We start from the raw sequence: 24,828 nt of genomic DNA, 5'->3' as shown, positions 1-24,828 counted from the left end.
GCTCCAGCCACAGGCAGGACCGCACAGGGGCACGTGGCTCTTTTCTGCCACTCAAAAATATTGATATTTTCCTGACCAAAAGGCTGGCCACCACAGACCCTGAGCATTTTCCACTGATGTGTGTAAAACGTACTGCTGAAATGCACAGCTTGCTATCTACAATTATTAGTTGTTGGCTATCTCTTTATAAACCATTTATAACCTTAATATCCCATGATCCTACCTCCAAATTCGAGCCGCCAAAGGAGAAGAATCTGCTTAGGCTGTAATGCAGAAGAGAAAAAAAAGTGAAGCCCCACCTAGAACTTGGTAAATTTGGCCATCATCATTCACCCTGGCGCCAGACTGCCTTTTAAATAATATTTGCAAAGTCAATATTTGTTCAAGCTGTTACCAATTATATGGCGTTGCTACAGTGCCACAACTCTAGTACATCTCTTATTTTGGGGGGAGGTAAAACATATGAAACAGAAAGGGAAGATTATTTAGACAAAAGAGAAATCTTTCCATTAGGAATGTTACTTTGGAAGACCAGCTCTGTGAGATTCCACAGGTTGTTTTGTTGAACCATCCCTGCAACAAAATAGTAATAAATAATATCATTTACCAGTTAAAATGTTTGAAAACCATGTAAAGGAGGGTGGAGGTAGTTTGCAAGAGATATTAGTAAGATCAATTACTATTTTTAGAAACAGACATTCGTAATGGCACTCGATTCTCTTTCAATCAGCCCTGAAGCACAGACAGTGTTCTTAAGATTTGCTGTCTCTAAATATAAATATTTCTTTTGATGCTCTACACTTCATTAAAAATAATGGTGAGAAAGACTTTCAATGCTCAGTGTGAACCATCTCTCATAAAAGACCTTGTCATTCCTGTTTGTAATAAACAGACATCGCTATCTTTAAATTCAAATAACCCTGGTTTGTTTTGCAGAAGTGAAATATTTACCTTGCAGGCTGAGCAGTTCCTGAAAGTAATAGGAAAGCCATAAAACCTTCCACCTCCCCTCCTTCATTTCTATATCACCTGTCCAGTTTTCAAAACATGATTTCTGTCAGAGCACCTTCAATCCAACCGCCAGATTAATCTCCTTATAGCTAACTTTAACCTCTGGCTCAGTCCCTTACAAAACAGCATGCAGTGTTATTCTTTTGGTTCACAGACACACACAACAAACCTTTTGAGGCTTTCTGCAACAACTACTTGCATTAAAATACACTAAAAAGAAAAATAACAAAACTTTTTGGAGCCATCATTGGGACCAGTGTGATACCCAAAGGAATCAAACATTCATTACTTTTAAACAAGTTCTTGAAGCTCAGCTCATACAGAAGTTATAAAAGAAAAAATAGCATTAGAGTATTAAATTTGCTGTATATAGGGGCTGTCGTAACCTTTTTTTGACTGCTGAATTCTATGTTGTGTGGTGGTCAATAAATTTGATTACTACATTCTGATTGCTTCTTAGTTGCTAGCTGGGGTTAAACCACAACAGACAGAATCAATGAGAAATAGCTGCTAACCTACTGCCTGTGATGCTCTGCAGTATTCTTCTGAAGGGGGAAAAATAACAAATAAAGAAGAACTTGGAAATTTCAGAAGCAGCAAGCAAAAATACATATCATACTGGATGTAATTTTGCCGAATAAGAATCTGCCTGGGGTCGCTGACAACATAACAGCTCCACATCTGAGACTGCAAATGGACATCTATGCACACGGGGTGCTGCATTTGGCAGCTGGACACCCCCATGCTGGCCGGGCTCTGTGGCACAGGGAGCAAAGCCCACTGCCCAGCAAAGCTGCACCCCAGGGGCATGTACTGGTGGCAAGAGTGCAGGGCTTTCCAGAGCAAGCTTACTGTCCTTTGAGAAAAGCAAGGAGCAGTTATGGGGAAAACCCTTGCAAACAAAGCCAGTGGAGAAGCTGTACTGCTCTGGGAAGAGGGTAGAAACCAAATGGTGTCACAGCAGTGACAGTTTGATTCCCTAATCAGCATGAGGGAGAACTTCACGCACCTCTTCCCTCACTTGGTTTGCTTCACTCTCTCTGCCATCCCAGCTGAGTTGGGTGGTGCACTGCCCAGTTAAGGCTCAAGCTTTTCCATCACAGCAAGAGTAATTACCTATGAGTTTCTGGCTGCCTTTGCACAGGGCTTCAACACAAGGCTACATAAGGCCTGGCAACGCATGGGTCACAATAGAAGTGAAAATCATTGTGAAAATATTCTGAAAAATTAAAATCCAATTATTTTCTCTGCAGGCTTCTCTATTGCAGAGCCACGTCTTGTAGCTCAGTAACACAAGTAAACAGTAGAGATCATTCATGGTTAAACCAAAGAGCATTTGCTGAGGTGAGACAGGGTATTTGAAGCATGATCCTCAGCCACACAGGTGAGGACTGACCCTGCTTCGTTCTCAGGCTGCCACCATGGGTTTCAGCTCCCCCAACTTGCAGAAGCAAGCTGACTTCAGAAAACCCTGACAGAAATTCCTTAAATTTTGTTATTGTCTGGCTCAAGCTTTTGCTTTGATAAAGAACGTTGAACTTTTCCTTTGTTGGCGTAAATGTCATCACATTTACAGAACGCAGGTCAAACTGGTTGACGTGGTCATACTACCAAAGACCGTGTCAGAATGTGTGCGTCTTGAAGAATTAAAAACTGGGGCACATGTCTCTGGAAGGCTAGCAGAAAGTGCGAGACCTCTGCAGTTTGGTCAGAAATTTTTAGAATCCAAAATCTGTTAAAAGACAAGTATGCCAATACTCTTCCCAATACAGATTTTTCCTCATCAAAATATGAAAATAATTTTTAAGTCTGAAGCTGAAACTGTTACTTTTGATCAAAGGGATTTGTGCTGGTAAATAACTATAACAGATAAGTTACCCCTTTTTTCAGTAGATCATTTGTTTTATAAATAGATCTTTTAAAAAAACTAGTAACATCATTACAATGCTGTTAATCTCGCAGGTTGATGGCTATAACGGCCTCAGCCCTGGCATTAGAAGTAAAACACTTGTGAACTCCTAGCTATAAGCTACTTGTCTTTATTTTCAAATTCTTTGAAAAGTAAGAAAAGGTTACTCTGTTTAGTTTGGAAATGCTGCACCCAAAGGAGAAGTTTAAGCAGCAAGAAGAAAACCACCAGGGTGTAAGCTAAACAAAGTTATTCTTAAAAGCAGGTGATATGTTATTTTACTGAGACAAAAATGTTACGCAGTAGTAATTTGTCTCTAGGAGCAAGTTCACAGGGCAAAAATATCAATCAGACTGAGTCATGAAGTGAACACTGAGCAAAAAGGACTTCAACTAAATTACAGGGGACTACAGGGACTTTGTCTAAATTAACTTGGATAAAGTAGTTCTTAGGAAACTTTCATTAAGTTGCCCTCAAGAAAACACTGGTGAAAGTGATATTAAGCAGCTGTTTTCTGTTGTCGATTGTGGATCACGTGCAGAGGGCCAAAGCAAACACCTCCATCAGTAAGATATAGCACAGTGGCAGAGCCTGCTTGGCTCACTGGCCTGCAGAGCAGCAGCCCCCATGGCCAAATGCATTCCCCTCCTGGCAGGGTTTGCAAGCAGAGGGCAGGTCAAGCTGGAGAGGTGCTTGCTGGCGCAGACACCATGACATATGAAGCAACGTTAACAAGAGTCTGAAGAAACCTCAGAGGAAACGACAAAATTAATAATTCTTGCTTCTATGAAGAGAACTTCCCCGAACAGATCAAATGCAAATGTACTGATTGGGAGGTATTTTGGGGTCCATTTTCTCACCCTGAGCTTCTTGTTCTCTTCCCCTCTCTGACAGGTCACCGTGTCTGCTCCTTTCCAGACCATGGGCAGAGATCAGGCATTCCCACCATGGCCTGATCGCTCCAGATACCGACCTCAGGGAGCAAATGAAAAACCAATTTAATTCCACAGAGTCGTGGCAAGCACATTGAGACTCTCAGTGGCATGGTCGCACTACAGATTTTGTTGGTAAATCAAGGTTCTTCAGCATTCAGTCATTGGGATAGTGATGGCTTAAACTATGGAGGTTAGTCACTGAACTGTTATAACATTTTGCTACCTGCAAAGCCCTACATCCAGTATTATTTGGAGATAAACATGTCTTGCTTTTAATTATTTATGTAGATTTAATTACTTATTTCATTAAGAAGAAAGGGCTTCTTCACATGAAGACATTCAAAGAAATTGATCAGAATTAATTTTTAGAATGGGCTTATTAAACTGAACCAAATCCTCTTGGGAGGCTGTGTTTTTAATGAGATTTAAGGTGAATTGAATTAATTTGGGTTTTGCTTTGGAAATAGAATATAGCCATTTCATTTCTGTCTGACATAGAGAGCACAGCGCAGTTTAGCTGATCCACTGCAAATTCTTCCTGTTACTTATTACAGGGAGATTTTATTAGTTTCCCCACCACAGTGACAGGCTCAAAGTACCTAATCCCTGTGCCATCAATCACCAAAAAGCTGTGTAGTACTGAAAAACCAACACACAGGCAGTTAGTTAATGTATCAGCTTTTCTTTTTAAGAAGGCAGTAAGTAGTACTAAAAAGGCTAACATTTTCTTTTTGGTCATTGATTTGTCTTAAAAAATTATGAGATGGGTCACACTGAGCAGCAAGATTATTGTATCTTGCAGCACTGCGCAACATAAGGCATTTAAGTCTATATTCTCCTTTCCCCTTAATTACACAGGCTATATTCTGCCCAATTACCCATCTGAAATTAACGGAAACTAGGTAACATTGTTTGCTATAGACTGTAACTTACATCTTTTCAGGGTATCCCAGCAGTGTTGGGATGGATGATCTTTGCAGCATCCTTGGGTGTGATTCAGCTGAGTTTCAGTTATGAGCGTTGTCCCTCTTTTCCTTGGTCACGGTGATAAAGGCAGGTGCTGCCAGGCATAGTCAGAATCCTTTTTCCTTCTGTGGTCAGCAAGGTAACTGATTGCTTTTGTAGAGCCCGAGATGCTTCTCCTGAACCTTTGCTATTGTGTGCAACTTGTTGAACGCTTCAGAGACTGCCTTCATTTCTCTAAGCAGCTGTAACTGTAGAGCCTTAGGTTTTCAGTGACTACTCAAGTCACCAAATACTGACTGCACACAGTTATTCTGTAAGATAACTCAAAATTTAAGCCTCACTGATTTTTCTAATCAGTAGCCCATTAATCCCATTCAACCTAGTTACTTAGCTGCATAATATTTAGAAAGACAGCGTTTCCTAATTATTGCTACCTATATTGATATGTCAACCACTGTGGTTGTTTTCTTGTCTAATTATAGAAAGAAGCCCCACCACTGTGAGTAAATATAAATATTTGAGAAATTGATACTGTATATCCAACTGACTGGTTTGTTAAGCTGTGCCAAGCTATTTATAGTGAACACAGACAATGAGGTTGGCACTTTCCATTTTTTTATTGATAAAACTTATTAGTAGGTCCTTGTGGGAAGAAAAGCTAGCACCCTTTGAATGTCAGAAATAAATGCAGCAAATAGCCAAATGACAGACTGTCTCTCCTCATCAATACTCTGACTCACTTGCATCCACGCTTCGATCAAATCAACCTGCAATTTGTATTCTAAATTTTGTATCCAGTGGGACTGTGCTCGCAGGACGGCCACTTGACCTTTCCATGAATGTCAGAGTGAAACATATCTCCCAAAGGTAAATATGCCCAGGAGCTCCACTAGACTGCTGGGCATTCATGGTAATCCACATAAACCTAAGACTGTTTCTGCCTTAGCCACTGATTTAAAATATCGTGGCAGAACCAAATCATTACAGAGGCTTTTATGAATATATAGGACCTTACCTAAACTGTTTGTTTTTTTTTTTCTTTGAGTAATTAGAGCCCAAGGTTAATTACAGGCACCCTATCTTGCAACAGGGAGACTGATCTAAATCAGTCAGGCAGCCCAGGAGCCCTACCCCCAGGAAAGGTCCTTCCAGTGGAGATGATGCCCACAGGCAGGGATCTCCAGAGCTGCACCCTGCCTAGAGGTAACAGTGAAAATATTTAGTGGAAAGGTGCTCATTCTCATGGGCCACAATTTAACAAGTTCTGCAAACCAACAATTTGCCCAAACCTTCAGCTGCCAGCCCCCACCTTGTGCTTTTTCTCCAGAATCAACCACAGGTAGCACCGCGCTTGCTGCGGGAAAGGGGCTGTCAGTGTTCACTTCATGGTTTTAATTGGGAGCTGCTCTAAACCCACACTGTGACCCAGCTAAAGAGCTTTAAGGCAGTATTTAATTGATTTGATGTATCAATTAACAAAGTTCGTCTTGAACATTCAGATCCAATTTACTCCCTTTGTCATCAATTTTCCATAGCTGGAGAAAGTATATGGAGCGGGCTATGATGTCCCAACAGCAAATAAACCATAGATGATTTTGCACATCTTGTGACCTTTCCTGAAATTCCCAGGGTTCTTGCCTAACTGTACAGTTTGAAAAGCTCAGAAATTACCAGTGAGCACTTTGTTCAAAAGTAGAGTTTCTCTTTCTGGTTCTTCTTTGGCAGTGCCTGGCGCCGTGCAGCCAGGGGTGGCTGGGAGATTTGCTGTTGGTCAGAGGCAATGGAGAGCAAATATTAATGGTGCTACTGGAGGCATCTTCTACATTTCACCTCACGGATTGCTCTAAATTGCCATCTGACCTATGTTATGCCTTACGGTATGTTGCAGGAGCCAGAAAGGATTGCTGACAAACTGAACTTTCTGCTCTCTCTTCCACTCCACTAAAGCTGCTTAGAGCCAGTTTCTGTCCTCATAACTGCACCCAAAATAAGAATTATCCTCTTTTTTTTCTGTTTTTCCTCTCAAGAAAGCCCTCAGGTCATGATTATTTTTTTTTTGGACGGGAGGGTTCAAACTTGCATAACCATCTACTCAGATTTATTTCACTTGTGAAAGCATGCAAGAACATTCAGCTTAAAAATAAAAAGCTTCCATTTCCTTATTCCTTTTTCCCTTTTTCAGGAGGGAGATTATGACTGGATACCTATGAAGAGCTGCAAGTTAGTAAATGGGTACTTCATGATTTCAAGATATGTTTCAGCTAATGCACATTGAGAAATTTTTTGATCTCACAAAATGAGGGCCTAGAGAGGGTCAGAAAAAGAGAAATGGTCTACAACATCCCTTACTGAGGTTTATTTTATTTATTCCTGGACAATTTCCAATGTTGGGAACATTAAGTACATAGCAATCTGTTGCAGGAACTAGGACAACAGCACAAAACTTTCCTAATATCTTGAGAAAATTAAAGACGGAAAACCCCATTCCTCTAAAGCAATTTCTCAACATAGAAGAATATATAGCCACAGCTTGATCAAGTCTCAGCAGATTTTCTAAGCAGAGTTTCTCAACCACTGGGCTGGTTTGAAAGAGTATATTCTGTCTTCGGTTTTGTCCTGCTGTTCTTGTTTTATTCATCTTGTACATCTAATGGTTTGTGTCGCCAATTCTGAGTTGCTGAGCCTTTCCTCATGAGGAAAAAAATAGACTGAACATTCCCAGAGATGTCATCACAATATAAAAGCAGGGAAGCTCCAGAGACAGCAACATCTATATTGCAGCTGGCAGTAGGAGGATGGAGGTCAATCCAACACCTTTGCTGTATTCCCTGCCATGGGTGGGACCTTCCAGGGCCTCGTGCTCTCCTTCAGCTGACTCCCAGATGTTGAGCGTCTGTCCAGTAAGATGTGGCCACAGGACCTGGCCTCAAGCATGATGTTCCCAACCCTCTGTTCTTGCTTTACCCCCCGCTTAGGGAAATAGAGCTGCTTGTCCCAGAACTGGTTTTCCCCTTTTGGGTGGGTACGTACCTACCAACCCTGATGGATCCATCCTTGCTTACCAAAACTGGTCTCCGTCAGATTTGCTGGAGATGGGAAACCTCTGTAGATGAGCTGTGGAGCACCTACAGCACCTGAACTGCTTTCCTTCCATCTGGGATGGAGCTGCAAAGCCTTCCTTCTTTTGCCTTAATCTATCATCATCTTGGCTCTCTCCCTAGAGCTTTTATGGCCTTTGCCAACAGAAACCCCTCACAGAAAAGAAGCAAAGAGAAGTCTGTGGGGACAACTTTTAAAAAAATGTCCTGCAGTTTCAGGGTTTGCCTTAGCATTAGACAAAGTCTTGAACTCAGTATTAATCTAAATATTAGTAAAAATGTTTGGCATGTTCCTCAGAAAGGCTTTGTAGCAGTGGAGGTTGGTGAAGCTGGTAGCCACAGTGGAGTCAGGAGGCAATGGCTCAGTTGCAATGACTGGCAGGTTTGGTTTCATCCCAAGCTGTGAATAGGCTGAAATATCCCAAATAATGGCCTTGTGGACCATAGCAGAAAGCACGATGATAATCTCTCTCAGTCACTAAAATATTCCTCTTCATTATAATCATCTAAGCTCAAAAATACCTCAAACATTAATTTTTTTCTATCCTGTTTGTGTTGAGTTTTTTTGAAAATCTCAGTCAGATTAGTGGTTTTATTATTCTTACATGATTTTAAGGCCAAGATCTTAATATTCACTCAGAAACTGACAGCCACCCTGGTGTTTAGCTAACTCCTAGTGTACTCAAATAATTGCCTTGCTGCAACACCCTTTACATTGTATTAATATGACAACCCCACATGTCAAAGTAGAGTATACTCCAATGATGAACATCTGTAGGGACTACAAACTGGAAACACCTAGGTCCTTCTTTTTCCTGTGCCACAGTATTCTAAGTTTCCTTTGGTCTTTGCTACTAATGTACAAATGTATACATATACAAAAGTACTTTAAGATGTAGGGGAAGAAAGGGACGTAGTAGTCTGTAGTTCTCTTTTGAGGTGAGGACAGAGCAGATGTCCTGGATTTCACATCTGTATTGACACTCGTCAATACAGAAGACTTGTCAGTACAGACTGACTCATCAATACAGAAGACACTCGTCTTTAGTCACAGAAATCTCAATTTTATGGTCCTCTCTGTTTTCGTGTCCATATTTTATACTCTTGTTATGTGTTTGCATCTGATAGTATCTTTGCATCTGTATCCCGTTCCATCTGCTGTATAAGGACCACAATCTGCAAAGGAAAATTTATGCAAGAGTTTCCAGCATACAGCAAGAGCAGTTTATGTGCTGATCGAGGAAAATAAGGGTCTCTCAGTAGTCATGCATGCTGTGTTTTCACCCCTTATAACTAACCCTACTAATCATATTGGACTGAGTGACTTCAAAGAGCTACAAAATACTGCCTTAAAACCACAAAGTACTGTCTTCAGACACTGCGTTTGGGCTGCCAAGAGAATGGCAAACTCATCCAAACACCAATATTTTGAAGGCTTTTTTCCCCACCTTTCTTTTGCTTTTAAATTATTTTTCATTTCAAAAAACAGAACAAGTGAACAGAAGAAGATGGTGCAGAAGGATGCCAGAACTGGGGCTGAAGGATTTATAACTTTGAAGTTCGATGCCTTTGAAGTAGAACTAAATAGCATGGGTTCATGTCAGTAACTAAAAATCACAGTTGTTTAACTGTTTGTGTGGAATTCTACTTTTACTAGCAAAACCAAGAATACAGGCTGTCAGGAAACATTCCTGCATATCTGTGTTGCTAAATGTTGATTACTATTTTTTGTCCCATCTCAATTCTCCTTAATTTCTCTTCTAAAACTTGAAATTATTCTATCTTTTTTAGCTGTAATCTTTTCAGATGCCAAAAATATATTTTTCTTTTGACTACAAAAGAGGTACATAAATTTCTAATTTACTTATTTCCTGGTTTGTCCATCAGACTTTTGAAGAGAATGTGCGTTTTACAGCCAGGATTTTCAAAGTAAACTTCGACTGACAGATGCATGAGTTCCAGTGAAAGTCTTTAAGGACTGTTGACAATCCTAACCTAATTGTCAGAGCAGACCAATCACTGATTATTGGAATTTTTGTGGCAAAACAAATAGAATTTTGTGATGCATTGGACTTCTAATCGCCATTAGCATAAGTGAGAATAAAAGCTACAATGGAGAGTTACAGGATTTTATTCCCAGTACAAAAAAGTATAAACATAGAACTAGGCAAACCCAGATGACACTCAATGACTATCGTGGGGTTTTTAATTATTATTTTTGATGGACTCATTGCTGGAGGCAGCATCTTTACTCTTTCAGCAATATCATATAGTCTTCAGAAAGCCTCAGCTGTTGAATAAAGAGACTGCCTGAGGATCTCAGCTTTCAGAGTATCCAGAAAAGGTTACCAGATCTATTTTGTGAAGATCATAGTATTTGAATGGGACAATTTGCAAATATTACCATATTGTACCCTATTGTCTCAGAAACCCAAGCAAACAAAATGAACCCATCAGTTATTTGCTATTTCAGACTCTTAATTTTTATGTATAAGTCTTGATTTAGGGGCTTTACTCATGATTTTTCAAGTTCTAGGGTTAAAAACCCCTATATAATATGACTCTACACTTCACTGTTTAGTCCAGCTTTAAAGTTCCCTTCTGCTATTGAGAAGATAGATGACACTTGTACCAGAATGTGGATCTGTAGCTGTCTTTTAAGCTTAGTAATATACCATGTTTATTTAATTCTGCATTAAACAAATCATGTACAGTTCTTTCAACTTCTTAATTTGATTGAAGTATGCCTTTAAGAAAAAAAAAGCAGGCTATGCTTGAAAAATATTATTTAAAATTTCTTTGAACATGAAAATGCCTCATTAGCTCTGAAATGTGTTTCTGAGTAATAACGATTAAACAATAAATCACCGTTTGAAGTCAGTTGATTCTGAAAGATACTAATTAAATACAATCTGTTTTCCTTTGTGAAGAAATGTAGATATATTTGAACATAACCATTACATTACAAATTATCCGTATCTTCTCAGTAGGGTACATAAGACCTGATTTGTGCTCCATTTAAGTCTGTAGCTAAACTTCATTAAACTTCGCAAGTGCAAGAGTGGTTTTACAACACAGTATAATGTTTGATTCTTCTCTTTTTAGTATTTTTTATGCATGTGACTGGATTTGCTCCGTAAAAATGTGAAAAGCATATTCTAAGAAACCGAATAGCTTTCTTCTCATTAGAACCACTGCTTCACTTCAACAGTACCATTGCTAGCTGGAGGAAGGATTTGCAGATTTTTTTCACGCAAGCAACACATACCACTTTTTATAAAGGATGAAAGTCGTCAGGCTTAATTTGACTAGCTTGGCACCTCCCCTTGTGCATCCATTTATTTCAATTGTTTCACTGACAAGACAATTCAACTGAAGTCATCATCATTCAGGACAGATAATTAAATGTTAACAACTATAGCATGAAGGAAAAGTCATGTCTCTTCCCTGACTAAGGCTCTGTGAAGCAAGGAAAGTGTTAATTAAGATGTACCAAAGCTCTTTTCCTCCACTTGGCCACAAACTGGCTGCAACTCAGACTCCAAAAGAGGTTGATGTCCGCCACCAGGCCAGGTCCTTTGCAGCCACCAGTGACAGCTCCCGCCTGTTTTACCTTAATCAGCTCTTTCTTCCCAGCCGAAAACATCTGGAGATGTCTCCCCACGATTATCTGAACCTGTATCTGCTTTATACACCCAACTCCCCCACCAGGACAACTTGCCAGTGGTTCCCAGTGTCAGGGAGCTGTGACAATGTGAATGACAACTCCAAAAATAGGACAGCATCTTCAAGCATGCATATGTTCGATATTTCTTACAAACAGAATGGCAAAATGTGACAGCCGTGTACAGTTGTGGGTTTGGTGGTTGGTTCATTTTTTATAGTCTTTAAAAGACATGCATGGTGCATTTTTTGAGCTGCTTCACTAGAAGTCACTTGGAGTTGAGGTTGGGGAAATGGGGAAAGTTATTTTGTTCCTGGAAACAGTGTCTCTAATTGAGAAACAGCTCCCACATTAATCAGCCAGACTCAGGAGTAGTTAGAGGGAATTGGTCAGAACAGTCAAAGTTGGAAAAATATGTGGGTTGTGACTGATGAAAATCCTGGCTGTTTGCCCTGGTGACTTGCAAAGCCCCTCCAGCTGCTTACCCTGTGTGGAGAGTGCCAGTGATGGGGAAATTTCCAGTGCTTCCCAGCCCTTACAAATCCCTTCCCGTGCAGGCTGTGGGCCCAGTAGGGAGCCCACATGGCACAGTTTCATCTCTCCTCTCCTTTCCCTTCTCAGTACAGTTACACAGTTATCAGGGAGCCTCTCTGGGCTTCAGCTGCAGGCTGGACACGAACTCCAGGTTTACAAAAAAAACTAAGCAAGTTTAGTAAACAGAAGGGATTATTTATACCATCTGCACCTTAAATACCATTTTGAGTATTTCAGGAAAGGTCACTTAAAACTATCAGTCCAACACCAGCCCTATATTTACGTGGGACTTTAGTGCATCTAATCACGGCGTGCATAAAATTTACAACATCCTAATGCACATGTGCAAGACCTTTTTTCACTGTTCTCTACTTAGCATGAGACTTTCAGTATTTTAAAATCTAGTTACTGTCATCATTGACCTCTCGAATAAATTTTCACCAGTGGTTCCTCGAAGCTAGTGTGTTTCCTTATCAACCTTTTGCAAATGTTAGCTTTTAGAAAGTCAGATTGCAACTCCAGGGCAAATCCAAATATGCTGTATGTTCTCTTGGGGAGAGGTCATTTCCAAAATGGGCTGGAAGACTGGACAGAGCTTTACTGTTAAAGTAAATATTTTTATGCTTTTCAAATATTTCTATGCTATCTTACCTACATATAAACCCCAAAATATTAATATATGCTTGGTTTTCACACTTTGTCCCTGTAAAACGTTTCATACTAACTCTCTACAAAGGTTACAGAAAAATGCACAAAACTGAAGAAAATTACTTCATGTTTCATTATTCAGGTACACTTTTAGAAGGTAAAAGGTGTGGAAAGTGGGGTTTTTTCTGCATAGTGTTTTGTAGGTTAATGTTGAAATATGTATGTGCAATCCCTTCTCTATAAAAAGCATACATATAATCTCCAGTCTATACGCTGTCTAGTCTATCACTAACCTATGGCACAAGATGAGTAGCATTGTGGGAACCAACAAAAACTGTATTTTGGAATTTTATTTTTCTATTTTCACATACGGTCCACAGGGATACTTCTTTTTGTGCAGTCTTATCGACCATAATATGATACAAAGAAGAATCCAACCACAAGAAGATGAAATAGGATATTCAAATGGAAATGAGAAACATAATTTTAATTTGTGAAGGACACCATTAGCATATCTTATCAGGCAATAACATGTTTAATTTGTTTCAACCTCAAGCTTCATGTCATTTACTTTCAGAGCACTGCGGAATGATTCCAACTGTTGCATTCTCTCCTGTTGTCTCTTAACACCTACACTTGCTGGATGACAAAGTAATCTTCTGGGGCTTTGAAATCAATGCATGCAAACTCCTCAGTGCCTTCCTAATCATCACTGAGACCTTTAGGTCTTACCTAACATAATAAAAATATTTACGGAATACATACAGAAAAATATCACTATAAGAAAGAAGATCTCAAAGAAATATCCAAGAGGAACTGGAGGAAATAATTCTAAATGTGAAATCTCTGATCTAACACCTACTGAACTCAATAAAAAGTAGGGGAAATAAAATGTATACAAAAGGCAATTAACTAAGCCACCCTGCTCTCTACATGCAATATTGTGTCTTTATAATTTGCCAGTAGATTTGTGAAAGCATGACTGGCAGAGTTTCTTATTTTTATGTTCTCCCAAACTCAGAGGGTAAGCATTGAAGGGTATGACAAGCAAAGGGAGTAGAGAAATTTCTTTGCTTTCCTCCATTTTTAAAGAAAACTGCTAAATTTCAATCCTAGGCACATATCACCACTTTGCACATTTTTCTTCATACTGCAGTCAGTGCCTGAGCAATGATAAGAAATCAAACAAAAGTAAGAAGGAAATCAACATAAGTAGAGCCAATATATCAACATAATTATTGATAACAATGACACCACATATACCACATTGGTTATCACCAAAAAACACTGTTCTGAACAATGTCATCTAGAGCATGGTAGATAAATTGTGTATAATTAGGAAAAAAAAAAAAAAAAGAGAGAAAAGAACATTTCCACCATCAGAAGTTTTCCAAACCAGTGTACATTATTCTTCAATGTACACAAGAAATCTTTAGCAAGAGTTGCTAAATATCCCATCCCTTGCACAGTATCAGGGCACCAGGTAAACACGCTCTTGGGCTTTTAACTCTGCATGTAGACGAAACAGTACGAAACATCTGCCATATGGAAGGACCAACCTTTATCTTGGTATCAGGGAAGGACCAACCTTTATCTTGGTATCAGGGCACCAGGTAAACACGCTCTTGGGCTTTTAACTCTGCATGTAGACGAAACAGTACGAAACATCTGCCATATGGAAGGACCAACCTTTATCTTGGATGCTCTCTCACAGTCCCTACTACCCCACAGAATAAAAAATATTATCTTTAGAGATCAGAGCCAAAATAGGGAGGGAAGAGTGCTGTGTCATTAACCTTAATGGTGAAGGAATAACACCCCTGGAAGACCTGCTGTCAGAGTTTTATCCCAAATATCCACAGGCACAGACATGTCAGCAGGAGAAATCAGTGCAGCGGCAGCAGCGGCAGCTCCTTCTTGGCTGCTGGGCAGGGCCAGGCAGGGCATCCAACCTCAGGAGCTTTGAGGGGGATTTCTGTACTCATTGCTTTTCTCAGAGCTACCCAGGCAACTCATCTAACCCTGTCTCAGCTGCAACTTCACTCAGCCAAGAGAATGATCCCCAGGACAAGGCCCTTGGGACCAGCAGCTGCCTGCCCACGTAGCTGCAGTGGCACCCAGCAGTGAGATGGGGTAGGGGAGAGAGGTTTTTAAGAACAAAGAAGCTGAAGAAAATTTAACAGATTTTTTCTATAAATGTCTTCTGCCCTAATTTGTGTCAGAGGAAACTTTAGACTGACCTTTGCTGTGAATGGAATAACAAAGGCAATTTTTAAAATAAATACAATTGATTATTATCAACCTCAGATAAGCTTTCCCCCAGCGTCAAACAAATACACTTGTCCTTGCATGATGGGATGGCATAGAGCAACCCAGGGCCACACCTGTGACCATTCATTCTCCATCTTGCCTTCCTTCACCCTCCTTCAGCTCCCAGCATTGTCTTCCCATATGTAATCAATTTCCTCATGCAGAATGAATATTGGCAAGAATATTCCTTCCTTTGTCTCTCAGAAAAATTAATGTCGTGTAATAAAGATGAGCCCCCAAGCTGAAAATCCTGTGCAGTTCAATATTACCTGCTCTCACCATGATCTCAGCTGGAGGCCCGCATCTTCCTTCAGTGCAAAGTGACTGAGTGCTCTGAAAAGTCGCGGGGCTCTGTTGTAAGCATCACGTACTACTTGCATCAGTTTTTCTTTTGTTTCCTAGCATGATTCTTTCAGAAATACCACGTTAAAATACTTATGCTCAGGTTTTACATTCAATAGTGGATGTAAATAAAGGCATTAGTGATTCAGAAAGAGGTATGGAGGAATTTGGCCAGGACAGTTAGAACCAATAATAGCATTTATAGTCCACTACCAAAAATGTATCCTATATACACTAAAATATACCAATTTTAAGTATGGTCATGAATAGAAAATCATTTCAGGGACTGGTATTTTATGAGACTTTCAAAAAGAGGTGGTGAAGCGCTGAAGATGAAGCAAACCGGCTGTTAATTGATGTCCAGAGACCACCTAGCAACAGGAGGACAGGTTTGCTCTCAGTAAACCTGGGATAATCCAGAACACCCTACGGCATGACATTATTCACTCCATGTTTGTTTGAACACAGTTCATTGCAGCTAAATGTATTAAATCCACAACTTTCAGCCCAAAGCCATTCACTTAAATTTAATGTGTTCTTACCAAAAATACAGTGAGGCAGGCAAAGGGAAATTTTTGTTTGATTGGAAGTTGTGGGGATTGCAAGGGGGTTGGCAGGTCTTTCTTTTTATCTTCCCAGATAACAATCAAATGAGGGTTAGAGGCATTTTATAAATAGCAACAGAAAACCATTTGATCACAGCATCAACTAACTAAAATGCCAGTTTATTTGTCTTGGCTGATGACAAGATCATCCTTTTCAAAGCACAAGTTTTAATTATTCAGTTGCAAAACAGTCAATTTTAGTGAATTTCTCCCGACACTCTCCAAAGAAATCTATATGCTGTGAAGCTGCATTTATGGAGCAATTATTTCTAGTAGAAACGCCCCAGAGTTGACAAGGCTGCTTTAAATTGTCTGACACAAATCCAGCAAACCACTGGAGAAAGCATCCCCTCACTTTTAACACTCCCATGAAATATGTCCAGCAGTGGAGCATGAGGCTATGTTCTTTAAATATGTTAGAGTACGTACCTCATGCATTATACATCTATTCTTTAAAGATTTGTTGTTGTTGTTGTTTTTTCCTTCAGGCCACATCAAAACTTAGGAAGAGCCAAGTGAAAAAGGGCTTGTATGCCAAAAGTTTGTCTTTTTTATCCAGCCACATAAGATGACTTAATAAAAGATATTACTTCTGCTCGCAACTCAAACTCTGCTAAACATATGATGCACACGCTTTTTGAAAGACCCTCCTAACCTCTATCTGTAATAAATCTTTACAGTTTATGCACAACAGCATATGTTAGGGCTATTTGTGAGGGTACTCTTATCCTTCTGGCTGGTCCTTCTAACAGCCAAAATAAACAGAGGAGAGAAGGACAAACTCCTCCTAGTTCCTAACAGCCACCTAGGAAGCCCTGCAAACACCTTGTCGTTTTTGAATGCCAGGCTGGCATATGCAGCCGTGAGCTGATTATTGAGTTAATTATTCTACAGCCAGATGGTACAGGCTGGTATGTGAAGGCTGTTGTGCCGATCGCTTTTAAGCATTATTTTTTGAGACAATTCCCCACTCCCAAATTCATTGAAGCATCACTTCAAGTATTTTGGGTGGTTTTGACTAGTGAGTCTGCAGGGGAAGTGCCCTTTACAGGCTGTAAAGTTAAGTAAAATCATCAAACCCAAACAAATCAAGCCTGTTCCAAAATCATCAACCCCAAAAAAATGAAGTCTGTTCCTGTGCACAACTGGCAACTGGCATTTCTAAAACATTTTTCACTGAGATAGAGGCAAGAAATTGATATATTAATTAATAATGGTGGCTGAGTGATGTCCTTGTTCTTTCTCCACGTTTCTTCACCAGCTGCAGAAGGGGGAAGGAGACTGCAGAGAAGTGCAGTCGCCCGGTGCCATCCGATGCTTTCCATCCCCAGCGTGGGCATTGGCAGCCAATATCATAGAATCATAGAATCATAGAATCATAGAATCACTTTGGTTGGAAAAGACCTTTGAGATCATGGAGTCCAACCTTTAACCTAACCCTGCCATCCCAGTAACATGTAACATTGCATTGTATTTTAAAAGAGTGTCTGCACCACACAGCCTAGTTCTGTGACGTGCTGATGAGCGTCGCAGAAGCTGGAAACCCCAGTGCAGTTAGGACAGGGGTGAGCATTTCTTACTGTGTTACAAGAGCTTCAAAAGGTGCTCGTTGCCATCGGGCACAGAAAGTCCCAGCTGTGGGTCTTGCAAGCATCAGTTGCAAGCATCAACTGCAAGCATCTTGCAAGCACAATTCAAACTTCCATTTTTTAATTTACTTTTCACTGTCTTCTGTTCATACCACAATGGCAGCTGCCATACAGTGTATTAGCATGACTGAGGAAGCGATTCACTGAACACCAGTAGCAGCATAATCTCGAAAGTGTACTTCTAAACCGCTACGAATCTGAACCTTACTGAAACAGAAGAAATCCCTAGCTGAACCCAGTTGGTTTGGAGTCTGACACTGGAGCTGTCCTTTGCCTCCTTTGCCCCCCAAATCACCCCCGCAGAATTAGCCGAGGGTCACTGGCACGGTAAGGCTGTTCTGCGCTGCTCCAGCAGCCCTGTGCTCGTCTGAACTGCCAAGAAAGCCAGCTAGCATCCAGCTTTCTGTGTTGCCAAAACAAAGCAAAATAACTGCAATGAGCAGTTTTTCCTTGCTTTGTATTTTTTCTGCATGTAGTCCACAGAGCAAACAGGGTTGCAAGATTCATATTCTTTTGCGTGTATATATTCAATGAAGTGAATAAGTTTCCTTGAAATTACGTGTGTGTGTGTGTGTGTGTGTGTGTGTGCCCTGAAAAGTCCCTGCTCATCCCACTGTTTGGGCAGCAAACTCCCACGGAGGTGCATCACCCACACTGAAATCAAGCAGCGTAGGTAACAAGTGGGACTTAGACACCAATATTCCAGGAATATTCTTGGCTAAAACTGCTGAATTAAGTTGCTAAGAGCTGTCCTCATTAGTAACTGACTAGTAATGCGAAAAGGGAAGCGGCAAGTTTTGGCAGACTTTGACAAGCTGGGTAAATCGAGCACTGAGTACACAGAGGGCTTTTAGGCCACGCCAGATGCTCACAGCCAGGTCCCCCCAGCCCGCTGGCCCTGCTAATGGATTAAACTCTCACTGCGTGGCCGAACATAAACACCACACGAACGGCAGAGCCTTAAACAGCCGGTGACGGGGGTTCAGAGACCCTAAAGCCTCAGTGGAGGGGACATGGTAGCCACTCTGAGCCCAGCTGTGCCACCCCCTGGGTGCTGGGTGATGCCCCTGCAGGCATCCCCTGCCAGAGCCCCCCGAAGGGCAGGGGGCGGGGGCGGTGAGCCCAGGGCTCCTCGCTGCCCTGGCACCGGGGGATTGCTCTACTCCCTTCTCTCACCCGGCAGATAGCTTCATCTCAGCCCCCTTAACATTACCCGGCGCATTTATTAGCACCGTCGGAAGCCACCTGTATAAAACCAAACAGACCGTTTGCTACCTTTGCCCTGCCAGTTCCTGGCCCTCTTCTGAGGGCAGAAGCCCATCAGCCCGTTTCCTTGCCCAGTAGTCGCAAATTTGCTGAGTGGCGGCACACATCAAGCCTTATCACGGGGAAGCAGAAGTTATATATGCTCAAACACAGTTAAAGCGAAGCATTATTTCTCCTGGGTGTAGAGAAGGCAATCGATGGTAGCCTTTGGCTGCAGGGCTCCACCTCCTGGTTTTAGGAAGATGCTGTACGGTGTAAGGAAACAGCTCATTTTCAAAATACCTAGGAAATGAGGGAGTTATTGATATACTAGAGAGATACCAATATGTTGGGTTAAAAAACCCATGTTATTCTTTATTTCTGAAATAGTGCAAATATTAACAAAATTTTATGATAATATATGCTGCTTCTGTGTAGCTTCAATCTTGATTCCTTGAGATGAAATTAAAATCCTTTGACTGCAGAGGCTATGCCTGCTGCTATTAAAGCAGTGTGTCTAGGCTGGAAGGGACTGCTCTTCTGCCTTAGCCTTTGACTAGTTGCTGTAGCTCCCTGACCCTCTCTACATTGAATAAAATATACCTTGTTGTTGTTTTTCTCAGCCCTATCATCCTCAAAGAAAGTAGAGAGAGCAAAATGCACACATCAAAACATTGCAAAGAGGCATTTCACTATGTTTTCCCTTCTCTAGGACAAGGTCACTGGAGACATCACCTCAGACCTGGGGAGTGGAACAGCTCTTCCACGACACACAACTTTGCAGATCCCCCAGATCTTCCCCTATAGGCTTCATCTCACCAGCACCCCCAGCTCTGCCCAGATATGCTGGAAATACTGACCATTAGTATGGGAAATGTTCTCACTAGCACCAAATAATTCTGAAATGCATTCTCTTTGGGATTTTATCTCAACTGAATGAAAAGAATGGAAAAATCCATTCACGAATTTATCACCCGCATGCTACTCAGAGACATGTGAACAGCAACGTCTTCAGGTCACAGACCCACAGCTAGCTCCCAGCGTAGGGACTGCCACATTTCCCTGTGCTACCTTGGTGTGAAGGCTGAGCAACTCCAAAAAATAATCACAGCAGAGGGTAGTATTTGGCCCAACCACTCTAACAGCAACCCTTGTATGAGAAGTGAGTCCCAACTTCACTCCCAATGTCCTGGTTTCAGCTGGGACAGAGTTAATTTTCTTCCTAGCAGCTGGTATAGTGCTGTGGTTTGGATTTAGTACTAGAAGAATGTTGATAACACACTGATGGTTTAGTTGTTGCTGGGTAGTGCTTAGTCTAACCGAGCACTTCTCAGCTCTCAGCTCTGCCAGGTGCACAAGAAGCTGGGAGGGGGCACAGCCAGGACAGCTGACCCCAACTGGCCACAGGGCTATTCCAGACCATATGATGTCATGCTCAGTATAGAAACTGGGGGAAGAAGAAGGAAGGGGGGGACGTTCGAAGTGATGGCGTTTGTCTTCCCAAGTCACCGTTAAGCGTGATGGAGCCCTGCTTTCCTGGAGATGGCTGAACCCCTGCCTGCTGGTGGGAAGTGGTGAATGAATTCCTTGGTTTGCTTTGCTTGCACGTGTGGCTTTTACTTTCCCTATTAAACTGTCTTTATCTCAACCCACGAGTTTCTCACTTTCACTCCTCTGATTCCCTCCCCCATCCCATTGTGGGGGAGTGAGCGAGCGGCTGCATGGTGCTGAGTTGCCAGCCGGGGTTAAACTATGACAAATACTGTCCTCCAAAAGCAGCTTTACACAGACATAAAACATACCTGAAAGGTAGGATGAAGTTCACACCTTGAGGTGATCTGCAAAGCAATGTCAGTGGAGGACATGCAGCATTTGCAGTGAAATGAGTAAGACAACCTGGTATATAAGAAAAAGGTAAGTTTAGCGGAGATCACCCAATGTGAAACTCCTGCCTATTATTTTTAATTATTTAAGGGAAAGGTTTTTTTATTTCAAGTTATGTATTATTAATGATGACTCACAGTACAGTATCAGAGTAGGAATTGAGAAAAGTCAGTATTCACCACAGTCACTATTTACAGTTAATATTTGATCATCAGTCCAAAAGGCAAAGCATGTCAAGGAAATACCACATCCCTACATCACAAACCTTGCAGCGTGAGTTTCTCTCTTCTTATCTGTCATTCACACAGACAGAAAAATCCTTTTAGTTCTTCCTGTACAATATTCTAAGGGGCCTCTCCTTATCTTCCCAGTCTCTCTGAAGTCAATGGAAATTTCCTGCTTGGCAGTGGTGATGCATCTCGTCCCATCTCTTTAAAAATGCCACTACCGGCAGGAATAATGATTCCTCTTCACGACAGATAATACTCCACATGGATCTGACATTTTCAAAGGCTTGGGAGGTAGACACACAGGACTTAAAGACATTTGATGCAGGTTTCATTTTGCCCTGTCCTTCTCGCAGTGTCCTTGAACATCACACATTTTTCATACAACCATGGATACAAAAATTTTTAATTTTCTGTCATGAGGTGCTGTTTCAACTATGTTGCCAGGCATCTGTTTTCCCCAAAGAATATTTTGCCTGTCGATGGGTGACATAAATATAACTGATGGTGTGATGTTGAAAGGCAATTTCAATGTAAATGAGCTACATGAGGACAAGAAGATTCAAACATAGCCGCTTTCCTGCATCTGTAATACATGGCAGGTTACTCTGCCCATGATCTCAGTATACATTGAGGAGTATTGTGGCCGTTAAGTATGTCCAGATTTCAGGCATTTTGCAGTGCAGTACAGTGACCATTAACAAATACTTCAACCAACTCTTGATCAGGCTCTGGTACCTTTGATCAGGCCATGCAGCGCTTTCTCCTACATCATTCCCATTGAAACATTAAAAAAGCATGGGAATGAATCATGATCTTGTATTTTTTTATCTTTTTTTTTTTTTTGGAGGATAGTACTTAAGCACAACCAGGTTACAAAATACTATTTCGTATTACAAATATTTGAAAAAATAATTTAGCCAAAATCATTATTTTGTTAAAATAACTTGGGCATAAGGCCAAATGGAGGCAAGAGCTTGAGAATACTTTGAAATCAGACCAGCCTTAGATTTGCCTGCATTTAAAATGACAAATGAGCCACTGGGAACCGAATCCTCCCAACTTTACAAAGGCAAAATTTTCATTAATTTCACCCCCTACACAGCTTCCAGATATTACCCATGAGGGTATTGTACACGACTACCATGTTCCTCTAATTTACACCTTCAGTCGTTGCCTGGGATGGTGGCTAGTGGCTCTATCCTTTCATGACTCTCTGGAAGTGGTGGCAGGGCTGGCTTCTGGGAGGCTACGGCCGAGGACACGGGGGTAGGGCACTGTGCTCCCTTGCACACCATTCAGGCTGTATGATGGTGATAGTAAAGAGAGGGGAGAAAGCCCCTCCAGGTTTGGTGGGTTGATCATGGCTGGCCACCCCACAAAGGCGCTTGCTCACCCTCCCTGTTCAGCTGGACGGGAGGAGAAAATATGATTAAAAGCTCGTGGGTTGAGATAAGGACAGGGAGATCACTTGCCAATTGCCATCATGGGCAAAACGGACTTGACTTGGGGAAGATTAATTTAATTTATTGCTAATTAATGACAGAGTAGGATAGTGAGAAATAAGATTAAATCTAAAAAGCTCTCCCCTCACCCCTCCCCTCTTCCCTCTTCCCCCACCCCTCCCTTCTTCCCAGGCTCGACTTCAATCCTGATTTTCTCTACCTTCTCCTCACCAAGTGGCACAGGGGGATGGGGAATGAGGGTTGGGGTCAGTTCATCACACGTTGTCTCTGCCGCTCCTCCCTTTTTCTCACTCCTCTCCCTCACAGCTGCTGCTCAGCATTTTTTACCCTTTCTTAAATATGTTATTGCAGAGGTGCTACCAACATTGCTGATGGACTCAGCTTTGGCCAGCGGTGGGTCTGTCATGGAGCCAGCTCTCCAACATGGGGGCCGCTCCTGGTGTGTTCTCACAGAAGCCACCCCTGAAGCTCCCCGGCTACCAAACCCTTGCCATGCAAACCCAATACAGCAGGCAACCCTTTCAGCAATTCACCCTCATGAAGAATGTCAGCCACGACCAGATCTATCATATTTTAAATCTGCTTATGGGACTTAGTATCAGCTTGCTTGGTCAATATTCCTAGAGAAATGGAGCTGCTGCTGTATCAACGCACAGCTGATGTTATGAATATCGCTAGGTATGGTGAGGAAAATGGGAGTCAGCCGAGCAGACAGCTGGAGACTGAATTCTGAATTATAGGAGAGCGGGTAGTCCACGCTTCAAGCCAGTAGAAATCAAATGTGCTAAGTGCCACGAGTTCTCCCACTTCATTCCCTAATTGTATGCCTGACTCATTTAAAGCTGAATTCTGAAAATTATTGCAGCAGTGTGTGATGCTTAATGCTTTATGTAGCCTACATAAAATGCTACACTGCTTCTTTTGTGGTATTTGTTTGCCTGTTTACTTTTTTACTTTTTTTTTTTTTGTACACATTTTTGTATGCATCCTTTTTCTCTACACAGTTTTGAAATGCATAATGAGATGTCAAAGTGCAATGAGGTCACAGAATTACAGCCTCAATTTTCTTGATTTTATTTACTATTGAATTTCAGAATGTACATTTTCTGCTGCCCTGGGAATAATGAAATTCACCAGAACTATTTAAAAAAGATGGGGAAATCTATACAGTGTTCTGGTTCGTTCTAAGGAAAGCTGCCTCTGTGAATCCCTACATTTCCATTATGTCCCCAGACTATCATTACTCACCTTTCCTCTCTGCAGCGTATTACTCTGACTTCTTGGGTGTACCATAAGGATCAGTATTTGTTTACTGAAGGCAGGCAAGAATTTTTTTCTCCTCCACTTGAAAGGGGTGGTGCATTGTTCATGCCTGCATTGTCTAAAACAGTGTTTCTGAAACAAGGGAATGCTGATGAGGATGCATGTCAGTCTGGAGTGCGGATAGCAACCCAGGGTTGTTGAAGCCTTTGAGTAGGTCACTGAAGATTTCAAGGCAGACACCAGTCTGCTTTTCCAGGCGTAATCCCTCACATATCAGCTGTGGCTGTCTTAAATATGAAGGTATGGATCAAGCACTTTATTTTTGTTCCCCACTCCCAACAGCTGTGTTACTCTGAGGAGGAGTGGGGACATCTGCAAATTACATCCTGTCTGTATTTGGTGCTTGCTGAAGTAGCAGCTCCATTGCCTACAAGCAGCTAATTCCACATCTAATATGGTGATTTACAGAGCCCAGTTGAGTTTCCCACAAGTGAGTTTCCCTTCAAAGTGAAGTTTCCTTCATAATCATTACCGTGCAGCTATGGGCAGTCCCCACCACTTCACGGCATGGGCAGGATGAAGGGGTTGTCCCAGAGAGGGTGAGGCAAGAGGCTGGCATGGGGTGATGGGGCAGGCATGCGGAGCCGCTCTTGCTGTGAATCCCGATGCCTCTTCACAAGGACTCACCAGTGCCGGAAAGCTGCCCAAAGGGGGCTGGGGAAGACCTGTTGGACAGGCCAGGGAAAGAAAGTTATGCTGAGGAAGCGTGTGGCTCATCTGCTTTTGTCTGCATTGATAAAAAATGTTGAAGCTGTTTCAGACACACACCTTTGACACAGGAATTATTTTAGAAGGATTTTTGCAGCTCTTCATTGGACACTAACTTTTGCCTCATGTACCTCTTTGTAATTAATTTGCTTTCCTTCCTAGGGAATACAATATGTTCATAGAATCATAGAATCCTAGAATTGTCTAGGTTGGAAAAGACCTGTAAGATCATCGAGTCCAACCGTTAACCTAACCCTGACATCCCACCACTAAACCATGTCCCTAAGCACCTTGTCTACTGTCT

The sequence above is a fragment of the Egretta garzetta genome, unplaced genomic scaffold (genome assembly GCF_000687185.1).
Source record: "Egretta garzetta isolate BGI_Z169 unplaced genomic scaffold, ASM68718v1 scaffold502, whole genome shotgun sequence".
In the NCBI taxonomy this organism is placed as follows: domain Eukaryota; kingdom Metazoa; phylum Chordata; class Aves; order Pelecaniformes; family Ardeidae; genus Egretta; species Egretta garzetta.
This window is presented reverse-complemented; position numbering follows the sequence as displayed.